This window comes from Amblyomma americanum, chromosome 1 (assembly GCF_052857255.1).
Source record: "Amblyomma americanum isolate KBUSLIRL-KWMA chromosome 1, ASM5285725v1, whole genome shotgun sequence".
Lineage (NCBI taxonomy): Eukaryota > Metazoa > Arthropoda > Arachnida > Ixodida > Ixodidae > Amblyomma > Amblyomma americanum.
In genome coordinates, this window is record NC_135497.1 from 115085476 (window position 1) to 115098658 (window position 13183).

A 13183-nucleotide genomic window follows, 5' to 3' on the forward strand; every position below is an offset into this window, starting at 1 on the left:
TAAAAAATTAAAAGGCAAAAAAAAGGTGCAAAACAAACCAAGAGGCAAGCAAGTGTACTACTAGTAGGAAATAAACCAACCCTCAAAATGCAAAATATCAGAGACGGCTGGCTGACACATGTTGTGTTGCTGACAGCAAAATAATACGATTTAAAAACCTTACAAATGGTTGTCTCTGTGGCAAAATAGAACATATATGTGTGCCGAAAATGCTGCAGCCATATGCCCAGCAGTGGGTAGACAGGTGTGAATGGTGGTCACTAATGGAGTTGTCGCTGCACTCACATAAACACATATTTAAGCATTTTTTTGTTTAGCCTTATGCATGTAAGGCCAAGCTTAAGTGGGCACATTTTGAGCTCACATATGCAACTTAAAAATACATGCTCCCGTAAGCACAGCAACAATCTCACCAGCAATCACCATTCACATCTGTTTGCCCACTGCCAGGCATGCAGCTGCTATCCAATTTTTCCGCACACCCATGTTTTGTTTCACAAGGATGTTGAAACGCATTATACTGCTGTCAGCAAATAATGTATTAGCCAGTTTTCTGGAGCGACGACTGATTTCCTAACACACATTTTGACCTTTTCTCAAAACTAATTTTCTTTTAAATTTTTTCTCTTTTAGTATTGCTCTTTTTGTCTTAACTTTCCATTATTTTGCAGTTTTGCCATTTAGAGTTCCACCATGCCGGTGTATTTTTTCAGGAAAGTTGTTGGCTGTGATTCATCACTTGTCCTATGTTCATCTTTTATCAGTCTGTCACCTTATAGGGGCTCTGAAACACCTTCTCAGGGAAGTACATAAACTCGCTCAATCACTGGATTCTCTTGCCATGAACACCTGAGCCAAATAATGCACTTTTACACACGGCAGAGAACCCATAATCGCACGTGAAGGTTGGCGGCCTTTTCATGCTTGCACCCTCCTCCGTGGCACGCTGCCGCGTAATTCTGTTAAGAGATGGCTATTGGCTAGATTCTTTCTGGAGTTACACAGCCATAATGGCTGCGGAAAGTCAGCAGTGACCGCTCCTGCGGGTCAGGAAGCTCAGCCACCCCCCCCCCCCCCCGTTAAATTCCCACAGTGGGGCCAGGAGAGGAGCACTGACCTTTGAGCGCAAAAAGTGACGAGAGGAGAGGGAAAGGCGCTAAGACGCTGAAATTCAAATTTTGACTACAGATAACTCATCATCATCAGCCCGACTATGCCCACTGCAGGGCAAAGGCCTCTCCCATGTTTCTCCAATTAACCCTGTCCTTTGCCAGCTGCGTCCACCACATCCCCGCAAGCTTCTTAATCTCATCCGCCCAACTGTTTCTGCCACCCCTTGCTACGCTTGCCTTCTCTTGGAATCTACTCTGTTACCATTAAGGATCAGCGGTTATCTTGTCTTCGCATTACATGCTCTGCCCAAGCCCTTTTCTTCCTCTTGATTTCGACTAGGATGTCATTAAACTGTGTTTTTTCCCTCACCCACTCTGCCTGCTTCCGGTCTCTTAACGTTACACCTATCATTTTTCTTTCCATAGCTTGTTGCGTCGTCCTTAACTTGAGCTGAACCCTTTTCGTTAGCCTTCACGTTTCTGCCCCGTAGGTGAGTACCGGTAAGATATGGCTGTTGTATACTTTTCCCTTGAGGGATATTGGTAAACAGCTATTCATGATCTGACAGAGCCTGCCATGTACACTCCACCCCATTCTTATTCTTCTAGTTACTTCCCTCTCATGAATCGGATCAGCGGCCGCTACCTGCCCTCCCTAAGTAGACGTATTCCCTTAACGCTTCCAGCACCTCGCTACCGATTGTGAACTGCTGTTCCCTCGTGAGACTATTGAACATTACTTTGGTTTTCTGCATGTTAATTTTAAGACCTACCTTTCTACTTTGCATCACATAACTCAGTTTCTAAAAATGCATTCAAGAAATTGTTGCTAAAGGATATTCATGAAAAGGCACCCTTTAACATTCCACAATACAGCACCTTTATTGGCAGCCCCTTTCAGGGCCCCTTTAAATGCTGTTTCCTTCATCATGAATGCAAACCAACTGGCCCAAATGTCAATGCTACTTTTCATACCCTGCTGTGTCCCCTTCACGAGACCGCACAACCACAGACACCTGAAGCTGCTTTTAGAGCATTTTTAAGTCCAAGGTGATAGTCTCCAGAATGATCAGGCACTGGCCACAGCAAACTGGAAAGAGTTCTGGGTAGACCACATCTAAGCACCACTTTGTTGTTATTAATTATACAACACTAGTATGTGCATGGTTACGACAACAGAACACAACGTTGATGAGGCAAACAACTTCTCAAAACTACATGCCCTCTTCATTCAGCAACATGCCATAAGCCCCGGCAACACAAGTGCTGTCATGAATGTGCATTCTTAGTTTTCTAAATCATATGTCTTTAGCAGCCTGAGAGATGAATGATTCAGGTCTGAATTGCACTCTTCTTTACCCAAAAGTACTGCAGTGAAATAGGAAGAACGCATTTCCTTCGCTTTCAGGTTAGTTTCTATGTTTGTTTTCAATCACATAAATTAGACACTATCCATGACAGGAGATCCATGTCATAGTTATTTTGCTGTATTTACATGTTTAAGTTTTTAGCCTTACGCATTGGAACTGCTCTAGGACCTTAAGTGAGAACCCAAAAGTTGACTCATTCCCATAAGGTAACCTGCCATTGTTTTTGGCAATTTACTATTTCTGACAAAACACTGAAAGACGGCCCACTGCTATGAATTAATGTTATTTTAACATGCTGACGTTAAGGGCCCTGTGTCGCAGAAAAGCCGGTGGCGTCGTTAGCCATCAGCGAAAGATCCATGGAAAATCCCCTGAGAAGCAACCTACAGTGGCAGGTGGGCCACCTAGGTCACGTGACCTTGCGAGGCCATCACAACCTGCCCACTGGATCGTGAGCAAACTGCCCACCATGGCAGGTGGCAATTAAATTAATGATTGGTCGCAAGAGGTTGCTCAGGAAGAGCAGCCTTGATCTCGCAAGGCTCACCGGTGGCGGTACCTGCAATGCACAGCAATGGTGCATCACTTAACTGCTTCACCACTGCGCCAGGAGAAGTATTAGGACTCCCAATGATCTATGAATATAAAGTAGACAATGACCAATTCTGCATATATGGGCATTAACCCATTCACGCTACCGCATCACACCCTTTAGGCAGAGCTTAAGTGTCCCCTCCAGTTTTTTATTTTCAGCTCTTGTCATATGGCTATGCCCTTCAAGGAATAGTTCGCTAATTCATTATGTGTTTCTGGAATGGGTGTGACGGTTTGGTTTGGTTTATGAGGGTTTAACGTCCCAAAGTGAATCAGGCTGTGAGGGATGCCTTAGTGAAGGGCTCTGGAAATTTCGACCACCTGGGGTGTGATGGATTCAGGGTCCAGTTTTAGATATGCAACACCTACTTGTACTGATTGAGGCTCCTAGCTATAAAAAACTTGGCATGACCGTAAGGCTTTCGCATCCAGGGGCACATACATCATTACAAACATGCATGGTGGCAGTGCATCTAATTTTAACTTGTGTACGTTGGCTAGATGAAGCAGTTTTAAACACTGTTTGGGAAGTTTCGATAACAACACATAACAAATAGTCCACCTTCCTAAAAAGTTCCTGGTCTGCATCTTGAAGTTGTTCTTGATTGCGCACCAAAGGTAACCTCCCTCTTATTTCCACTAAATTTCTCAGAATTTTGGGCGGGCTATCTTGCAGGACTTCACAGCAGTTGCTAAACATTCTGCAGATAGTAATCTATTCTTTGCAGGAAAATACAGCTCTATTTTTGTCATTCAGTGAATTAACAGATTCTTATGTGCCTAAGCAACACCACGGGCTTTTGAGGTGACCCATAATAAAGAGGTACGGACAGCCTGGTGTTTTTTTAAAGGGTACAAATCTCAGCGCACAGACATGGCATTTCGCAGTACGAGCCATTTCACAAAACGCGGCACTTTGCCCCTATCGAATAGTGGCTGCCGCAGCCAGAATAGAACCCATGAACCCGTGCTCAGCAGCTGAACGCCATATCCTCTGTGCCACCGTGCCGGGGTAATTTTCCTGAAGGAATGATCAGAAATGTAGTCACATAGATAACGGCTTTAAATGGGCTCTGAAACACCTTCCGAAGACCGAGGAGAGCACATCAACTTGCTCAATCACTGCATTGTGTTGTCATGAAAACCTGAGCCAAATAATACACTTCTACACACAGCGGAGGACCCACAATCATGCGCACAAGTTGGCGAGTTTAGTCGGCACCCCTACACCGCGCTGATCAGGTCGCTTTGGCTCTCATATGAAGCAAATAGGAGCTGTGTGTCGGTATCTGTGAGCAGCGCGGTACGGTGATCTAGCTGTGTGCTGGAGGGACTGTCCGATTTTTGTTAAGCGCGGACCATGGCTTGCCAAGACGCAACCCCAGCAGCAGTTGTTCCGTCCGGACAGAATTCTAGCCATAGCCTTAACATTAAATATGAGTCCATTGCCTTTACGCACGTTAAAAGTTTGACGTCGTTTTATTCCAACGGAAAATCAACCGCGGGTTTTATATTTCTGGCTTCCTAATAATAAATCAGATCATAAGACGACAATGGCAATCAGGCGCTCTTTGCGGGAAATTTGGACAAAGGGCTATTCGCTTACATGAGGTTTTTCCAACTGTGGGAATCACTGTGCCGAAACATTCACGAAACACGATCAACATTGACCGCTCGTTCTGTCGTGCCGCCGCCAACTTTCGCTTCAAGCAAGGCCACACTGGCGTATTGATGATGATGATCGAAATTAAAAGAACTGACTTACTTGGCGCTCAGGGCGACAATTTATCTACTTAGAGTCCGGCGGGCGTTTTTCGCGAGCTTCCGCTTCCGAAAATAAGCTTAAACTATTAACGTTATCTTAGTTCCGATATAATGGCTAAGGCAAACCGTGATTAGCCGAGACAAGTGCCGATGTCAGCATGTCCGAACAGATACAGCGTTCTAGAAGGAGTGCTAGAACAGTGTAGTCGCAGAGAAAGGATAAAATGTAGAGAAAGAAGTGCACTGGAAGATATAGTGTACTGTACAATCTGATCAAATCCAACCTAAATGCGAGCTGCTAGTTCTGTTGGTGGTTGTAGTTCGGCCATGTTCTCATGCAGCTACCCGCAGTCACTTCATCGGTAGCTGTATTGTTGTTGTTGTTAGCCTATCAAAAGATGGCACATACCCACACTGGGGGATCGGCCAAGAATCCGGTGACTATATTCATGTGGGCATGCTCGAAGTTTCAATTTAGCACCTCGCTATAGGTATTTTCCTGGTTTTCTCGAATATCGACTTCTGTTCGCTTCCGATCGAGCTTGCCTGTGCTGTATGATGTCAGTGCCAGCTTTATCTGTGCGGCAGGCAGCCAGCTGTGGTCCTTCCGAACTGCGTCCCAGCATAGGCAGCATATGCCTTTGGTTCGGGCACGGAGCGGTCGTCAGAACTTCATTCGCCTCCCACCATGTCGTCGTTGGCTCTGGTAGGCAACGCTCCATTCCTGAGGTGTAATGCCTTAACAGCACTGCTTGTGATAACGTCCCACTATACGACAGTCTGTATATGTGCCTGCGCAAAGAGCTATGAGCAGTATCTCATCAGGCAGGCCTGGCATTATCTTCAGCATGGCCCAGCACAGAGTGTTCAGCACTGCGTATTCTTCAGAATCGTGGCCCTGCAAGTTGTAAAAGGCCATTATTAACATTGTGCAGGGTCATCCAATCTTAGTACAACACGGTGCAGCGTGGCCGCGCTCTGCGGAGCTTCAGTGCATCCGTCGCCGCTGCGTATCGGCGCAGGCGCAAACCTGTAGGCAGTGTCGTCTGCTACAGCGCGAAAGCGTGCCTTGCTTTGCTGTGGCATGGCTGTGGTGGTGCACTCCAGCGCTGCAGCGGGTGATCGACACTGAAGAGCCTTCAAGTTCTTGTGCGCCTGCGCTGCTTCGCGCCACAGAGCGCGGCCACGCTGCGCCGTGTTCGTACCTGGATGACCCTGTACTTCTTGATGCGAAAGCTTCACTACGTTGGGTAAAGCCGGTTTCGCCGTGCGTTGCCGGTTGGCCTTCAAGTGAGCCAGAGGGCGAGTGTGGCTAAAGGCCTTACCATATATGGTCAACCATGGTGTCGCACCACTTGACCTTTCGATTCGCCGGTAGAGGGCGGTAGAACTGTCCGCAGCATTCATTGAGTGACCAGCCTCTTGGAATGAACCATTAATTTAAATGCCACCTGGCAGGGTGGGCGCCCTGCCTATCTAGTGTGCGGAACGTACTCAACGTTACAGACACCAAGCCGTGTCTAGCTACTTGCCCGATACACCACAGCTTTCGCTCTCTAACCAAGTTCAGCAGTAGTTAAACCGTAGCTTTTTTTTTTCTTAGCGGCTACTTCTGTGCGGGCCAAGAGAATGCGACTGAACATGCCTGTATGCATCTAAATTCACAGAGGTAGGTTGATAGCCGCCGGGTTGAGTCCTGTTGCCATGATTCTTCAAAACGAGATGTATATACATATACATTTCCACCTGTTGGGGACCCAGCCTGTTTGTCGTACTGTACTCAGTACCTCATGCAGCTGACGTGCCTCATCCACGTGCTTGCTCGGGAGAAAGTGGAGGTGTTCGATGCCTGCTGCTGCCTTCCCAGCCAAGTGTCATAGAACATGCTCCAGCTCCTAGGTGGCTGTTGGTGTAGGCAGGCCAGTAGGGGGCTTCCATGGCAGGCACTGCTGGGTACACAGCTGGTTGGCCAGATATGCCTTAGAGAAATGTACCTCTCTGGAGGCTCAGTCATCGAGAGGGTCTAGAATTAAAATAGGGTCAAATAGGCATGGACTGAATGTGTACCTCCAAAACTTCTTTTTTGCTTTGTGCCTTGCTGCCATGATGGCACAGAGAAATTTTTTGTTCACTGGCTTAATTTTGTTTTGTATCAATGCAAGCTGGTGTTCTTGGCAGATTTCCTTGCATCCTGCCTATCCTGATGCCGCCTCTTTGTCCACAAAGCTTTGGGGTCTCTTGGTTCTACAGCTGGCACCTGGGAGTTGAACTTGAACTTCAATTATTGCATGCTGGATCCATTTCCTCATCCTGAACAGCAATGTGGCCATTGGAAGTACTAATGATCTCATATTCTTCAAGCACACTATGGCTTCAGTCACAGGCAGGTTTACCAGCAGGTCTCATCATCATTTATGTCCACTACAGGACATAGACCTCTCCCACTGATCTCCCTGTCCTGTGCTATCCACAGCCACCAAATCCCAGCAGACTTCCCATTTCATCTCTCCACCTGACTTCTGACTGCCCTTGGGTATGTTTTTGTAGCGGTTTTACCTATCTAAAACATAGCTAGCCGGAAAGTAGCCGGAAGGTCAGAGATGAAGTTATTAGTGACATGCATTCGGCTGCTGATCCCAAGGTCATGAGTTCGATGGAGGCAAAATACAGAACCGCCCATCTGCTATGTGGTGTCAGCACACGTAAAGAACCCCAGGTGGCCAGACTTAATTCAGACCCTTCCACTAAGGTGTCCCTCATAGGTGAAGTGTCACTTTGGAACATTAAACCCCACAATTCAAGTGACATGAATGTGGTCTCTGAAAATATTTGTACAACAAAAGTATATGGGCTTCAGTGGGGTGTACATGTTCACTGAGTTTCTATATTAGCAATGTGTAAATACGTTAAAAGAGTCGGGCCCCCATAACGGGGCCTGTTATTCATGGGTGTTGCATTAATGGAGTGCAACAGTAAACACTTGATTATCTAATCATAGACCACCTCAGTAACATTTCCACTCCACGTCAAGCTTCACACACTGTACCTATGTTTATAATAGATTCTGCATGCACCACTGATACTGGTGTGTTACCTGATGCGCACTTCTCCAGTATCTGTAAAATGGCTATATACCCCAGACTGCTGGGATGAGTTCAAGGAGGACTGCTGCTTCATAACCATGTACTGAGCCAAGGTTTAGAAATATCTGGGAAAGTCACTTTGTGGCTAAATAGCCATATAGTATTTGAAATGCAAAGTGGAACAATTCAGAAGATGGCACAATGCTAAACTACACTCTATCAAGTTTCACAAAAGAAAACGCCAAGAGCCTCTAGATTTTCATTCAAGAGGATATGAGAATCATAAATTAGATTTCTTATGAAGGCAGGTTGACAGCTGACCCAAAGGTGATATCTTGTCACTTTAATCACCATTTTAACATGGTCTTTTATAATTCTTCCAACCCTTTAGCTACTGTCTCCCCTTAATCTTTCAAAGTTGAACCCACCATGGTGGCTCAGTGGTGCTCAGCTGCTGACCCAAAAGATGTGGGTTCGATCCCGACCACAGCGGTCACATTTTGATGGAGGTGAAATACTAGAGGCCCATGTACTGTGCCACGTCAGTGCATGTTAAACAATCCCGGGTGGACAAGATTATCTGGAGCCCTCCAATATGGTGTCCCTCATAGCCTGAGTTGCTTTGAGACGTTAAACCCTATAAACCAAACCGTCCTCCAAAGTTGATCCTCTGATGATCTATTTACTATATGCTTTTGCGGTTAACGGTAAAACCTTTTCTGGAGCCTGACAGTGTGCTGAGCACATTTTCAATCATTGCGTGAGCCATTTATTAAGTTTGTAGTCATCATCTTTAAAAAGTCACTTATGTGTTGGCTGTACGTTCATATCCCCGGGTGGTTGCAATTTCCAGAGCCAGCTAAACACTGCATACCACACCACAGCATGAATGCAAGATGGCATGTGTTATGCATATATTTAAAATGCAACATCCGCTTTCAGTGTGCAATTATATTGTTCCATCTTTATCTTGTCTTCTTCCCATGAAATACTTGAACTTATCATTGCCATGTAGATATCAGAATTTGTAGATAATCACAAAGTGAACAAGGGGTGGACAACCTCGGGGTGCTTGCGGACTTTTTGACAAGAGAACTTGTCTGAGCGAAGTGTTCATCATTGGCAGGGTTTAAATAGGGTCATCGCTCCGAGGAGAAAGGCTCGGTTAGGGGGAGGAGGTTGTGAAGTGGGAATGATGCTAGAATGGGGAGGGCGAATCTTGTCCAGGCATGATGGCTGCTAAAGTTAACTGGTTGACCTGCAAAACTGTGGAAAGAAAAAGGCCAGCTCAGCAGAAAGGAATCCAGGGGTGTGGAGTGTGGAGGGATAGGAAGTGAGTGCTTTAAAGGCTGTGTGTCCAGCTATGACAGGTGGCGTGATATGACTGGCTGCATTGACCTGCAAAACTCAGATAAGGGATTAGTCAGCATGGGGGTGCAAAATACCAGGAAAAAATGAAGGGAAAAGAGAAAACATGGGGGCGAGTTCAGAGAAAGCATGAAAGGAGGGGGGGGGGGGGGGGGGAAGGAATGTGGAAGCCAAGTGTTTGTGAGAAATTATGGCAAGAGAAGCAGGGCACCAGCTAAATGTAAATTGCACAAAGAGAAAAAAAATTGTTATTGAGGGGGTAAAGGACAAGTCAGGGCGGAAGGGTAGGGTGAAAGAAACAATAAAGAGGCGGTGTGAAGTGCTGTACATCAGTGCCAGAATGTACCTGAGAGATTCTAAGTTTCCTCTGGATATGTTAACCCCTGCTGGTTATAAAGTTTTAAATTTGTGGATTAGGAATGCCTCTTTGTATTTTCTGCCGCTTGCCGATTTCAAGCCTGATTGAAGAATGAATAACAGTTTATAAGTTTATCGAAGTTGTAACCCCGTTGATTAAAATGTTCTGCCACTGCCTTCTTTCCTTCTTTAGGTTCCTTGCTGTGTTGGCTCAATGACCATTTAGTCTGGCGCTCATTGATTGCCCGCAGTTTCTCCGATATATATATTGCTTCTGACAAGAGGAGCATTTGAAGCATGTAGATAGCATTAGATTATGTTCATTACCTTTCCAACACAGTTTTAGAAGACAGTTTTTGACAGTCACCTAGATATACATAGGGTGATCCACTCTCACAGTGACAGCACTCCTCAGAGCGCCTGTGCGTCTGACACAGCCGTGCATCAAAGCAAAGTGGCACACCCGCAGAAAGACCTAAAGGTGGTGCTTCACATCATCTGCCACTTCGCTTTGAGGCACAGCCAGAATGGATGACTAGCACTCCGAGAGCACACGCACACACTCGTGTGTTCACCCTGAGAGCGCATCAGCCTGTTTTGTGTGTCATTTTTAATGCTGAGTCCATTTAAGAGGTTGTGCAAAATTTTTGAGCCGAAAGCATTCAAAGAGGATCTGCACTTTGAACCTTCATAAGAAATTAAAACTATGTAGCTAGGAAGACATAACTAACACCTCCATAAAGTAATATCTTATCATTATCTAATAGTGACGTTTTCAAGTTGATAGCTACACTTGGATTGCTTTGGTGGACCAATTTGGACATGTTGATAAAAGCAAAATGATGTGGAGCACTTCCTTTCTTCTATTTCTGTCTACTCGTTTGCTGGTTCATGCAACAACTGCAGAGGGGTCTTTATGTGCTGCCCCTGCAAGGTCTGTCCCAAGCTTTCAGCAGCATGTAATGCGAGTCAAAACCCTTGTGTCGCAGTGCTTCTCTCCATCTCTCCTTTCTTGGTCTTCTGTGGCATCAGCCCTGAAAGGGTGAAATTTTGCTTAAGCTGAATGCATTCTGCAGCAGACAGACTCAGCAGGAGCGAAACAGACCACAACTTTTATTCGATTCTTTACAGTTAAGACGGTTCTTATATTTTATGAAGGCTAATATTTTCTACAAGGCTGACATGGAAACTTTATAACTTATCATACAAGCAGGGACTCCGGAACTTTTTTTTGAGTGGGGGGCAGGTCTTCGAGTCTTTAGTTTAAGGCTGGCTACAAAGCCAACAAGCTCAGTCACACTGTGCTTTACATTTATAACGTCCTAAAACTGAAGCATTTGTCAAGAATTTGATCTGAGTGCGAGAAGTTGGAGACTTGTGGGGGTCGAGGGGGGACGCTGCCCCCTCTGGAGAAATGTTGGGGGAAGGGGGGAACCCCCCTTGTTCCGGAGTCCCTTATCATAATGTTATAAAGGTTTCTTCTTTTGTGGGTTTTTGCATATCTATGTGGTGCACCAGCTAGTGATCACTGACACCTATAGGCATATGGCTCTAATGTATACTTAGGGTCACTTCAGGCATCCTCCAAAGTGGTGGTGTTCACCTGTTCACAAATGTAAAGATGAGCAACGAGCACTTTGCACTTATGCAGCCACTGAGTGAGGCATGAAGCCTATAATCATAGAAAATTCATCCTCTTTGGAATTGCCAAGAAATGATAGTTAATTTTTTCTATTGCTGCGAATCGTAATCTAGTCTCCTAACCAAAGTTAATGATTACAAGTCAGGTACCTCTGAGATAGGATATCTAATAATTTTGGCAGCAGCATTGACAGTTCAATTTTTCTTAGGCCTTTAAGGATCATTGTTTACTCTGTCACAAATAAAAGATACACCATCACTAAGCAGTCAGCTTAACATCCTCATTAAAAGATAATGTTATGCCTGTTTTTTGCGTGCACTCAAGCACTTAAAAGAATTCAGAGAAAAGCTGTCCACTTCATACTTTCTTAGTTGAGTTGTGAAGGTTCCGTTTCAGAAGTCAAGAAAGAGAGAGAGGAGCACTTTAATCAAAAAACAGAGAATTTAGCCGTCGTTTAAAAATCACTGGCAAGCTACTCTGTGCGGGAAAGAGAATTGGAAGATAAAGGCAGAAATAGAGCAGTGTGGAAAAGTAAAATAAAACAAATAAAAAGGTGAGAAGATAAAGTGCAGCCATTGCGTAAAGCTGCCTCGGCAAGTGATGATGTTACATATGAAAGGATGAAAAATGCCTGCATTAAGACATTGTGCTGTAGAAGAAAGTTCAATTTTTGCTGTCATTAATACATCCGAAGCTTTCTGTCAACCCCAGTTTGTGACACCATCATCAGGTTATCAAGCCAGTCATTCCTGTTCAGTTTCTTTGACATGCACCATGTCCTGCCAGAACCATGCCCAACATTCCGGGACAAAAATTTTGAATATTGGAAAACTACGAGGTGCTGTCATGGAAATATTGAAGGTAATGGTCTATTGTTCCATGTGTAGCAAAGTATATTTTAAATATTTTTTCTACCACTCGCATCGAGCAGCTAAGACACCCGTAGAAAACCAATGGAGAACACATTTGATGATAGCAAAAAAAAAAATGCAAGCCTGCTGTCAGTAGATCTGTGGATATATTGACTGGTATAGTGAAGCCTTAGAATATGTGAAAAAAATTGCGTTCATAAACTCTTTTATAAAAATACGTTCATAAAAATGTTTTTGTCCAGAATTGTTCGGTATGTATAACCTGTTTTCAAATTTTCCTTCTTAGAACTATAGCAAACTGGAACAGTTGCACAAGCACTATCTTTGTTATGTATAATTATTTGAAAACTAAACTCCCTCTTGAAAGCTAACTTCTTACCCGAGCTTCAATGTATTATTTTCTCTACTTTGTTAACATTTTGACATTCTGTGCTTTTGTATGTGCTTCATAAAATACTTTTGCCCCTCCTGTTTGGTCTTCAATAAAACAGCCTGCATGTTTTCTACAAAACTGTTGTACATACTTTCATCAAACTTCCTGAATAGCCTGCAGCAACATCCACATTACTATTTGTATGGACATCCTATGTAGCATGGTGTGCAGATTCAAGGCGAATTTGGAGGCTGTGGATATCCTATGAAAATTCCTAGTGTCCATGAAGCATGTTCTTAAAATGTTAGAAGGTGCTGGTAGTTGATCTAGATATGCTACAATAAGAAATTGAAATAAAAAAAACTTGAAGCAAGAGAAATCAAACTCTAACTTGTCCGTTTGGCTTCTTGACAATCTTGAAAAAAGTTATTTCCTGTTGTGTTGGCAGCAACTAGAAAAATGGGTATATTGCAAAATCATTTGAAAAGGTACCGATTCCAAAGAATTCTGCCATTTTGCATGGTTGCAGCAGCTTTATGAATAAAGCTGCCCAATGCTCAAGCTGTCCCATCATAACACTATGCATATAACTCCTGCATTTCAATGTGTTTTCTAAGTTGTTGGGATGACTGTAAGTCAGTTTTTCAG

General features: G+C 44.3%; 1 protein-coding gene across 2 annotated transcripts in view; it reads right to left on the bottom strand.

Annotated features, from left to right (window-relative positions):
- Positions 1-4798, bottom strand: part of LOC144113493 (constitutive coactivator of peroxisome proliferator-activated receptor gamma-like) — a 48533-nt gene extending 43735 nt beyond the window's left edge. Inside the window, exon 1 of one of the 2 annotated variants that reach the window (XM_077646586.1) lies at positions 4683-4798. The gene's annotated coding sequence lies outside the window, so the exon portion shown is untranslated. The remainder of the gene's footprint in view (positions 1-4682) is intronic. The other variant, XM_077646587.1, reaches the window with a different exon arrangement.
- Between the last annotated feature and the right edge of the window lie 8385 nt (positions 4799-13183).